The 11,259-nt window shown below is 42.1% G+C and overlaps 2 non-coding genes across 2 annotated transcripts; one reads left to right on the plus strand and one right to left on the minus strand.

Annotated features, from left to right (window-relative positions):
- Positions 1 to 4,671: 4,671 nt before the first annotated feature.
- On the minus strand, positions 4,672 to 4,743 carry TRNAA-UGC (transfer RNA alanine (anticodon UGC)). The gene has a single exon. It is a non-coding gene; the product is annotated as a tRNA-Ala (tRNA).
- Positions 4,744 to 6,518: 1,775 nt separating this feature from the next.
- On the plus strand, positions 6,519 to 6,590 carry TRNAA-CGC (transfer RNA alanine (anticodon CGC)). The gene has a single exon. It is a non-coding gene; the product is annotated as a tRNA-Ala (tRNA).
- Positions 6,591 to 11,259: the final 4,669 nt, after the last annotated feature.

The raw sequence follows: 11,259 nt of genomic DNA on the forward strand, positions 1-11,259 counted from the left end.
GACAAAGACAACCCCAAAAATAAAACTAGTCACAAAAATTCTTAATAAAATAGTAGCAAATAGGATTCAGTAACACATAAAAAGATTTATACATCAAAGATGTATTGCGGTTTCTTCTAGGGATGCAAGGATGGTCTGATATATTAAAATCAATCAATACAACATATAAACAGGCAAAGAAAAAAAATCACACGATCATATCAATCTGAAGCAGAAAAAGCATTTGACAAAATTTAATACCCCCGATCATGATATTAAAAAAAAAAAAAACTCAGAAAAATAGAAATAGGGAACTGAATATTTTAAACTTGATATGGTTTTCAGAAACATCCTTATTAGAAGCCTGAATGGCTTACTTGGTAAAGCACCAGGCTCTGAGCCTGAAGGCAGTGTGTTCATGTTCTTAGAAAGGCAATGATGTCTGTGCTTTATTTCACATAATCCTAAACTGGTAAAATTCATGTTTTTTTTTTTTTTTTTTTCTGGAGAACCTGATTTAGGATATTGGAACCATTATTCCCTGTCCTAAAATGTGACCCAGCTGGAGCTGGATTCAAAAGGACACATCAACTGGGCCCTTAGGTATAAAGACAATGCTAGGACAATCTTGGAAAACATCTTCTAGGGAAACTTTCACACAAACTAATAAAACAGAGAACAAAAGACCCACATACTTTCCACTCTTATCTTTTTCTATTAGCATTTACTGAATAGTAAGACTTCTTGGAACAATGAAGATCCTCCTGACTGTCAATACTGAAACCTGTACCAATGATAATTAAGAAAGACCATCCAAAATGCAGAATCACAGCAATTTGGCAGTTTCTAGCCAATCTGTGAAAAAGTGAAGATTTCGGTGGTTTTGCCCATTTTCTAATGTTAATATGTACTGGTCATTCTGTAACATTCCTTGAACTTGGGCAGACATGGCTGTGGCAACATGCTTGTTCGTTTTTATAATTTTGTCTATTCTGTAATTTTCCTTGTCCTAAGAAAGACATGGCTCTGGCTGCCTGCTTGTCCGTTTCCTACTTTTGTCTTTTTGAATATACGCCAAACAAAATTTTCTTTTTGCTTTACTAAACTTTGTGGTGTTTTTACCCTAGAACAAAGTTCACCCATACTTTTGCAGCAGACTTCTATACTGCTTATATCTGGTTCTTGGAAGAGTGAGAACAGTGAAAGCCAAGGTTGCCATAGAACAAAAACCCCTTACAAGAGGCAAATGGAAATAAAGCAGTGGCTTAGGGAAAAAGAATGTACATAGGAGAGCAGAGTAGAGAGTAGGTGGGTGGGGGGATTTCCTCCAGGGAGGAAGAAGAACTGTCTGTTAGCCACAAAGCAGCCTCTCTCAGAGCACAAGCCTGCCTAATGCCAAGAAGATTTTAAATCACAGTTCCCTCATGTTATAGGTTTAACAACTTGGTTCCTAGATGCGACAGTTGGCCAAATCACTAGGTAGGGTCTGGAGAGGCAGCAAGGCCCAGAGTTCAAACTCTGTGAAGACAAGGATAATGATTGCAGTCTCCGTTTTGAAACTTGCAGTCCTTTAGGCTTGGGTTTTGAATTGAGAGCCTTCTATGCTGTCTTAGTACTGCTGCTGTAACAGAAGTACCACAAGTGGACCACTTAAACAAGCAGAAATTTATTTTCTCACTGTTTAGAAGGCTAGAAATCTGAATTCAGGACATTGGCTCTAGAGGATGGCTTCCTATTTCTGTCAGCTCTGGGGGAAGGTCCTTGTCTCTTCAGCTTCTGTTTCCTGGTTCCTTGGAGGTCTCCATGTGACATGGCATCTATCTTCCCCATCTTCGTTTGCTTAACTGCAACTTTTATGTCTTGTAAATGCTTTACTTAAAACACCCAACTCTAATCCTGCCTCATGAGCATAACAAAGACAACACATTTCCAAATGTGATTGGAAGCACAGGCATAGAGGTTAGGATTTACTACATATATCTTGGTTGGACACAATTCAATCCATAACATTCACCCAAATATCTTGACTGAACACCAGGTATTCTAACTACAAAGCATCACTTTGCTTCCATTGTGAATTCATTCACAGAAAAATCTATGGATCTTTAGCCTGACCCCCAAAGTCATCTAAACTATTGGGGGCCTTGAAAAGGTGAGAAACTCTCCATGTAAGGCAAATACAGCAATCGCTTGAGAATGGACAGCAAACCCCAGGAGCCACTCTTACTCCTCAGCACACACCTGCACCTTAGCTTTTCCTTCTCAAATGCACAGAGTAATGCTTCTCAAGTTTTAGCACCTGTATCCCTTGAAGGGCTTGAGCCACAGATCACATGACTCACTGGATCTAGGGTTTGGACCTTGAATTTGGAATTCTCCTTATAGCACCCTAATTTTTCCCACTTCTTGTTCCCCTGCACGGTGTTGACTATGGCAAACATGCTACTATTTGCTTAAAGGGCTTAGAGAGAACATATTGATAACAGGAAAAAAAGAGCAAATACTAGGAATGACTGCATTGCCTCTGTCCATAAAAGACATCCTAAAACGTAAATATTTGACCCCAGAAACACAGCCAACATGTAGGCAGTTACAGTTAGAAGCCAGACAGTCTCTCTCCTGAGTGTCTGCTATGGATATTTGTGTTGAAGAAGAAAATCGAGAAATAAGGGCATCCCAGCTTGATAGCAAGTCAGGTTGGAGGGCTGTGAAAAAAAACCACCAGTTCTGTGTCTTCCCAAAGATGCTTTGATTCAATAGGAAATACAAACAGAGTTAGAGACAGTTTTCAAACCACTAAGCATTAGAAATCTTCAGAAGGTGTCATCAATGGACCAGACATTGCCGGAAGTTTCCTGGTCTTAGCAGATGTGATCAGATTGACCGTGAAGGAACAAAGAAAGTGGCTGTTCTTTACAACGGAAGTATTCTGCATACTTGTGATCTATTCACCTTTTATTTGTAGGAATCCCCTACTTAAGCCTCCGTTGTCAGTTCTGATGTAAGTGAAATACCTTTTTTTTTAAAGTTTTCATTATTATTGCCTTTTATTATCAGTATCCTTTATTTGTCTTTGGGTGTTGGCATGAGAATGATAACAACAGCAAGTTATGCGAGGCAACATTGTATGTAGCACATATTACTAAGGATAAAATATACATACACACACACAAAAAAAAGACAGTAACTACCGTTCGTTTAACTCGAATACGAGGTAAGTCCGGAAACTATTTGTATCTCTTTTCCATTGTGACAGTAAAACGTTTCCCTTCTTCTTCATGTGGGTCTGCCTCCTTTTGAAGTTGGCTGACATTTTCAGTGAATGATTTATTTAAATATTTAAAACAAAGGGAAAAATGAAATGAATGAGGAAATACAGAAAAGTTGACATTAAGGAATATCAATTGACAATGTATTGATTCTAGTTATTCCTTCTACTTTCGTGTTGAGAAGTCCTCTAATTCTCTGACAGTCTTCATTCTCTTGTCCAGCCTCTAAGTCACTCGCTCACCTAAAAAGACTAAGGACCTACAGCCGTACATCTCACATTTTTTAGATCCAGCACAGGTAGAGAAATTGATGGGCCTATGATGGGTTCCACTGCTTTCGCTAGATCCTTGGGCCCAGAAAACACAAGGCACTAAAGCAAACTGTCCTCAGGGCCCTTCCCCCACGCCTTTTTTTGTCTCTCTGTCTCTTTAATCGTGCAAAATTGGAGCCAAGTTGAATCTCCCGTTAATGTGCATGCTTTTGTTTCGGGTGTTTCCAGTGATTCTGTTGGGATTCGATTCTTCTTTTCTGCCTTTTCTAAACGTCTTCCTTCTGCTGTCACTTCACCTAAGAAAATGCGCAGGCTCGCATCATGTGAATGGCCGAGCATCCAAGGCAATCCAGTGGGTTATGTTTTTACTTTCTATGTATGCAGGGGTAACCGTGGTGGTGTAGTGGTTAAGTGCTATGGCTGCTAACCAAGAGGTCGGCAGTTCGCATCCACCAGGCACTCTTCTGGAAACTCTATGGGGCAATTCTACTCTGTCTTATAGGGACGCAATGATTCAGAATGGACTCGACGGCAACGGGTATGTGTGCAGGAGGAAATCCTGGTGGCATAGTGGTTAAGAGCTAAGGCTGTTAACCAAAAGGTTGGCAGTTCGAATTCACCAGGTGCTCCTTGGAAACTCTACGGAACATTTCTGCTTTGTCCTATAGGGTCGCCATAAGTTGGAATTGACTTGATGGCAATAGGTTTGGTTTTATGTGTGCCGAATAGTATGGAAAATATTAGGAGAAGTGTATCTGTATTCAAGTAAAAAAAAAAAAAAAAAAAAAAAAAAATTGCCATCAGGTGTATTCTGACATATGGTGACACAGTAGGACATGGTAGAACAGCCCCACATTGTTTCCAACAACCTGCCAGTAGCCTTTTGGTTAGCAGTCCAGTTCTTTACTACTGTACTAACCCCAGGAAATCCTGGTGGTGTACTGGTTAAGAGCTACGGCTCCTAACCAAAAGGCTGCCGTTCAAACCCGCCAGATGCTTATTGGAAACTCTATGGGGCAGTTCTACTGTGTCCTATAGGGTCGATATGAGTGGGTATCCCTTCGACCACAGTGGGTTTTATAGGTACTACCGCAAGACTCCATTCCTTAAAGGATAGATAGGTTTATACAGTGTTGGAGCAGAAAAGATCCTGGAGGTGCCGGGGATCGAACCCGGGACATCATACATGCAAAGCATGTGCTCTACCACTGAGCTACACCCCCTTCTATAGAGTGGTTTGCTAAACTTTATCTACACTTAGTTCTGTTACAATCCTAAAGTCTTGGGATGCAACTGTTAAATTAAAAAACAGATGATAATAAATAGGCAAAGGTAAACTACCTGCTGAGATCCAGAATTGAACCAGGGACCTTTACATCTTCAGCCTAACACCCTCTGAACTAGGCTATTTCAGTTATTTAGGGCTATGACTTTTTAGTTATACTTTCAAAGCATGGTTTAACTTCTCTTTTTACAAGACTCATGTGTTTTAAAATATGTAATCTCATTCAATATTATTTGCCTTCACCAGTGTTAAAAACAGTAAGACTAACAACTAAAAAGCTCAACTATTTATTGAGTGAGAGAGAAAGAGAGAGAGATTTGCAAATGGACAGTCAGTTCTAGAGGAACTGATGGGACTATCACAAAGCCATTTTTTTGCTCATATGCCGTTTTCAATTTTGTAATAAAAGAAAGAATGTACAGTTGGTACAGGAGTGCAGGAGAATAAGTCACATGGAATACGCAACATCCTAGAGACAGAGGCCTCGGGAAAAAAGAAAGTTTTAGGTTATGCATCTACCATCTGTCACTTCAAAGTGAGCAAGGTCCTTGGGAAAACAAGAAGGGTCATTCTGGAGGGATTAATGGGGTTGGCTTACAGGAGGGCTATTTAATGATGAAATGCCCAGAAATCTTGGAGCATTGTCCAGGTTTCTGGGGAGATGTTTAATTTTTAACACCAGTATTTCAGTATTTTAAGTCTTTAAATAAAGACCTTACTGGAATATTCTCCTCAATGACATACAGAGTATCTTGAATATAGATGCTTTGGCTCACTGAGGAGATCACTGGCCATACACTAAGATGAAAGCATGCAAGTGAGAGAACAGCCCTTACTTTGACCCTTTGCCCACCAATCCAACTCTATCTGTTTTGTATTATCCAGGACCTCATATTTTCCAATTCACTGATGACATCTTTTGATGGTTTCCAGGGCTCTTTGACTTTATTCTTTCAAACATCTTTATCTTCAGCAAGCCTTACCATTATGTCAGTGGGTTCTCAGAGGGAAGGGAGTTTGACAGCTTTGCTTGGTCTTTGCTCCACCATCCTGACTCTGCTTTTGACCCGTATATTCCTCCAGACTTGAAAAAAGTCAGTGCATTTAAAGTTGATTGAGTTCTGAAGTTTCCCTCATCCCGAAATTCTTTGTGGACATGATTCTCAAGTGAGAGATAGAGACAAAGGTGTGAAACCAGAACTAAGGAAAAGCTCAGAAGGTGTGACGTGGCAAGAGCAATGAGAGGCAGTTGGAAAACAGATGCTGGGGGTGGGGGCTCTGACCCAACATGATGCCAAGTTCAATTACCCAGTTTGAATAAAGGCGGCGGCTGCCTGTGGCCTAACAGAGCCCTCCATTCAGACTCATTATCGTTGCCATATATGTTGGAAAGGTGTGGTTTTCTTGGGACTTGAAAAAATTTTTTTTTCTTTTTCCTGGTGGAGACAAGTAAGTTTCATCTAGACAGTCTGCTGGTGAGTCGGTACCGGAGTGGGAGGACCATAGAACCAGAAACGGTTATTCGGACTACAGTCCAGTCATCCTTCCCCTCTTGAAGCCGCTAGAGGGTATCCACTTCAGTGATTTCAGAAATAGTGGAATTTAACCCAGTGGTCTTTCTCCAACCAACTTTTAGGTTTTCGGGGGAAGGGGGTGCGGAGGTGGAGCCCACAGGAAAAATGTCAGTATGCTTTTATAAAAAGACCAGCAATCGGGGGTGTAGCTCAGTGGTAGAGCGTGTGCTTCGCATGTACGAGGTCCCTGGTTCAATCCCTGGCACCTCCATTTCATCTTTTCCCAACCCTCATTCTCTCATTTCTTTTTTCGTATTTTCTCTGCTCATAGGAAAAGGAAGCCGATGGTCCAACTGCTTGCTATTAGTATTCTTCCATTTCTACTTTTTAGGGCTTAGTATCTCCCTAGGCAGGGCGTCGACAGAAGGAAGACAAGAAGGAAGAGAAAGAAGGGAAAGAAAAGGAACCAGCCTCTACCCTAAAGCAAGACAGCTGCCACCACAACTAGCCCATTAATTTTGGGTTTTAGTTAGCGTATCATGGGCTATCAGCTATTTTAGCTGCCGTATTTTAGCTATTTTAGCAGTCATATCTGCTCAGTCAGACCAGAGAAAAGCTTTCAGCTGATTTTCTTGCCCGTGGTGACACAGTTGGAAACCCTGGCGGTGTAGTTGTTAAGAGCTACGGCTGCTAACCAGAAGGTCGGCAGTTCGAATCCACCACGCACTCCTTGGAAACCCTATGAGGCAGTTCTACTCTGTCCTATAAGGTCACTATGAGTAGGAATCCACTCCATAGCAACGGGTTCTTGGTTTTTGTGGCAGCGGTGGTTAAGCGCTCAGCTGCTAACCAAAGGGTCGGCAGTTCAATCCACCTGCCGCTCCTTGGAAATCCTATAGCGCAATTGTACTCTGTCCTGTAGGACCACTATGAATCGGAATCGACTCCAAGGCAACGAGTTTAGGTTGTCTATTTTTTGACCATCTCTTTTCTCTCTTTCTCTTCTCACCCATTCACCTGATTAGAGAGAGAGGACCCCAAATCTGTTTGGGTGAGCGATTTGTTTGTTTTTTTTAAATTGTGCTTTAGGTGGAAGTTTATAGAGCAAATTACTTTCTCATGAAACAATCGATACATATATTGTTTCATGACATTTGGTTGCCAAACCCTCGACCTGTCAACACCCCCCTTCTCAACCTTGGGTTTCCCATTTTTAGATGTGTGTGAGGTGTGGGATGTTTTCCCTGTACCCTCCTGCCTTTTCGTCCTTGCCTCTGGACTGGTTGCCCCCTCAGTCTCTTATCATGTTTAAGCTACATATGGTATTGTTTGTTTTATAGACCTGTCTAATCTTTGGCTGAACGGTGAACCTCAGGAGTGAATTCAGTACCAAGTCAAAGGATGTCCTGGGTTATGCTCTCAGGGTTTCTCCAATCTCAGTGAGACCCCTAAGTATCGTCTTCTTTTTTTGTGAGTTTGAATTTTGTTCACATTTTTCTCTAACTCTCCCCAGGACCATCTATTTTGATCCCATTCAGAGCAGCTGGTGGCGGATAAGTGATTTAGAGAACGTTGGACAACCAAAACCGAAACACTCAAGAGACACAAAGACATTCAACATGAACATTGAAAATTGAATTTGGAAATTTGAGGGACCGACGCTATCATCTAGCCAGAATAGTTCAATATGGGAGGGGTTTAGCCTTAATGTCTTAAAAGTTTCTTGTATGACTCAGGGTTTTCACAGAGCAGTTATTCTGGTTGATCATAAAACGACTTTCACTGGAGGTTTTCAAACTTCATGTTGTAGAAAACATCCCACACCTCACACACATCTAGCTGAATTAAAATCACAGGAGTATTGGTGAGTACATTTCTTATATTTGCCTACTGAATTCCAGTTTCTTGTCTTTAGAACATTTAAAGTCATAACATGGTCATTTAACACCACTCCAGATTCCTGAGGGAGATTCAGCCAAAAGGATATGTGTGGGGTGAGGAGAGAGAAGGCAGAGAAAGGTAAGAACAAACAGAAGCATCTCAATTGCTGACGTAAAAAAAAAAGGCAAGGGAAAGGACAGGTGATAAGTGGGGTTCATGTGACTCAAATACAACATACATTGGAAACTACCTTGACCTATTTTCCATTTTGACAGAAAAGCTTTTCCCTGCATCTTCACATGGGTCTGCCTGCTTTTGTTGTTCACTGAGGTTTCCAGTAAATGTTTTATTTAAAGATTTAAAGTCACAGGGAAAATGGAATAAGTGAGGAAATGCAGGAAAAATGACAATATGGAATATCAATTGGGAAAGTGTTGATTCTAGTTATTTCTCCTACTTTTGTGTTAGGAAGGCTTCCAATTCCCTGACAGTCATCATTCCCTTGTCCAGCGTTCAAGCCACTCATTCGCCTAAAAAGACTTGGAACCTACAGCCGTCCACCTATCAATTTTACATCGAGCACCGGTAGAGAAATCGGTGGGCATATGATGGGCTTCTCTGCTTTAGCTCTGTCCTTTGGCTGTGGGCCCTTCTTCCACACCTTTTTCTGTCTATCTCTTTAATAGTGCAAAATGGGAGCCAAGCTGAACCACCCATTAAAGTGCACTCTTTTGTTTGGGGTGATTCAAGTGATTTCATTGGGATCAGGTTCTTCTTTTCACCCCCTTCTGAATGTGGTCCTTCCATAGTCAGAGTCACCTTAGAAAATGTAGTGACTCACAGCTTATGAATGGAGAAGCTTCCAAGGCAATCCACCGGGTTAAGCTTTTACTTTCTATGTGTGCAGGAATCGTACGGAAAATATTAGAACTAAATCTGTATTCTTTCAGAATTGTATTTAAATTGTGCCAAATCAGAGAAAAAGGGTGGAGATGTGGGGGATGGAACGCAAGGCCTCGTACATACAAAGCATATGTTCTACCACTGAGCTACGCCCCCAGTGGATAACAATTAACCAACTTTATCTAGATATGAGTGTTATTTTCTGAGCTACTCCATCCCACAAGTTTGAGGTAGTGTTGTTCAGTGTTAGGGTCATCAGAAGCTGCTTTGGGCAGGAGGCACTCAGGAACTAGCATAGGATACAGATTCTTTAGGGTATAGGGCTTGAAAGTGAAGGCATAGGATTGGAAGCATGTGTGATAAAAAGCCACAAGACATTGCCATTGTGGTTTTTTAAAAACCTTGAGCTATTAAAAGTCTCTGTCTTCTATTATGGGTGGCAAAGAGCCAAATCTCCATTTTCGCTTCTTTTGATTTCCTCTAGATATGTTTTAACGTAAGGCACAAAACTATTAAAATGCACTCTTTCCCTTCCTAAAACTCTTCACTGTATTTGCTGTTTGCTCAGTCAGAATGTTAAAGGCCAGATTTGATGGAGGAAAGCCACGGCCAGAAGAAATTCTGAGAGAGATACACTCAGTATTTATTAAAAGGATCTTTCTCTTCCACCCTAGACATCCACATAACTCAGGGGCCCTACAAATGCCCCAGGAGAGGAATTGATAAGGCAACCCTAGACATCCAGGTAACTCAGGGGCCCTACAAATGGTCCAGAAGAGGAATTCATAAAGCATGAATGAAACAGCAGCTTCAGGACGGATGGAGAGATAGGTCAATTATGACAGTAAAACAGAAGGTAAATAGATAGGACTTAAAGAAAAATTTTTTAAAGTGTATGACGCACTTATTTATCTACAAATGAATGACATCAGGGACTTCCAGCCAACATGGCGCTATAGACAGAAGCACCACGCCATCCCTTCCCAGCAAAGACAGGAAAAACTAGGTAAAACAGAGACAAAAGTCATTCCTGGAACCTGAAGTGCCAAATGAAAAGATAAAAAACTCAGCCAAGCAGGGAACAGAATAAGAAACTGACAGAGGACAAAGAGCAGGGTAGATACACGCGGAGGGAGTTACATACATCCCCTCTCAGCTAAGGCAAGAAAGGATCTGCCATCTTGGACACCTGTTAGAGATAGGTGAACACGGAGCACAGGAAAGCAGCTTTACAGAGCTCCCAGCAGGAGACACAGCAGGGGGTAACCAGTGATACACGCTTTCCCACCGCCCATCCTCTCCTGGCTTCTCTATCTCCAAGCTTCCTGGCTGGCTGCAGTGGCCCGGCTGGCCAGGAAGTACAGCGTTGGGGCCGCTTGGATTTGCCCCACCCACATCATACATCAGCATACAGGGAGTACAGGAAAGCAGCAGGAGAACCAGTACCTGGTAACCCTTCTTCCCCTCCCCACTTCGGTCTCATCTGCTTTCCACTAGCCTCAGTCTCTTGGCAGGGAGGCAATTGCTTTGGCCTCAGGCCACTTGGATTCACCCCGCCCACACTGGCCGCCCCCTCTCAGCTGGCGTTGCTTCTTTCTGTTTCTTCCGTGACTCCCACCGCCTCCTCCTCCTTTCTCTCAAACACCTGGCTTGGTGTGCCATCTTTGCTTCATCTTGGAAGGCTGCGAAGCCCAGTTTGACTGAGGAACCCCTCCCCTGGCCCGCAACACAACTCTGGTTGTATCTTGGTACTTTTTTTTGCTTGTTTGTTTTCTTTTTCTTTTTGCAGTTTGGGACCCCCTGCTAGCTGGGCTTCACTTCACGGCTTAGGAGACACTCCACCAATCTGCTCAGCCACATAGGCAGGCTCCCTGGGGGCATTTCTTTCTTTTTATTTTCTCTCTCTTTTTCCCTTTCTGTCTGTCTGCATTTCTTAGTTCTCACCTCTCTGTACTTAGTTCTTTTCCTGTCTCCTGAATACCTGGTGCTGTGTGACATTTATACCCTCTCTAGGCAGGCTATGCTGCACAGCATGGGAGCCACTTCCCTGGTTGTCTCGGCTCCACCGTTGAGATTTCTGGAGGCTTTTCTTTTTCTTTTCCAAATTTTTATCTTGTTATTTTTTTTTTCTTTTTTCCTTTTTGCTTTTCTCCATT

This window comes from Loxodonta africana, chromosome 1 (genome assembly GCF_030014295.1).
Source record: "Loxodonta africana isolate mLoxAfr1 chromosome 1, mLoxAfr1.hap2, whole genome shotgun sequence".
Taxonomy (NCBI): Eukaryota; Metazoa; Chordata; class Mammalia; order Proboscidea; family Elephantidae; genus Loxodonta; species Loxodonta africana.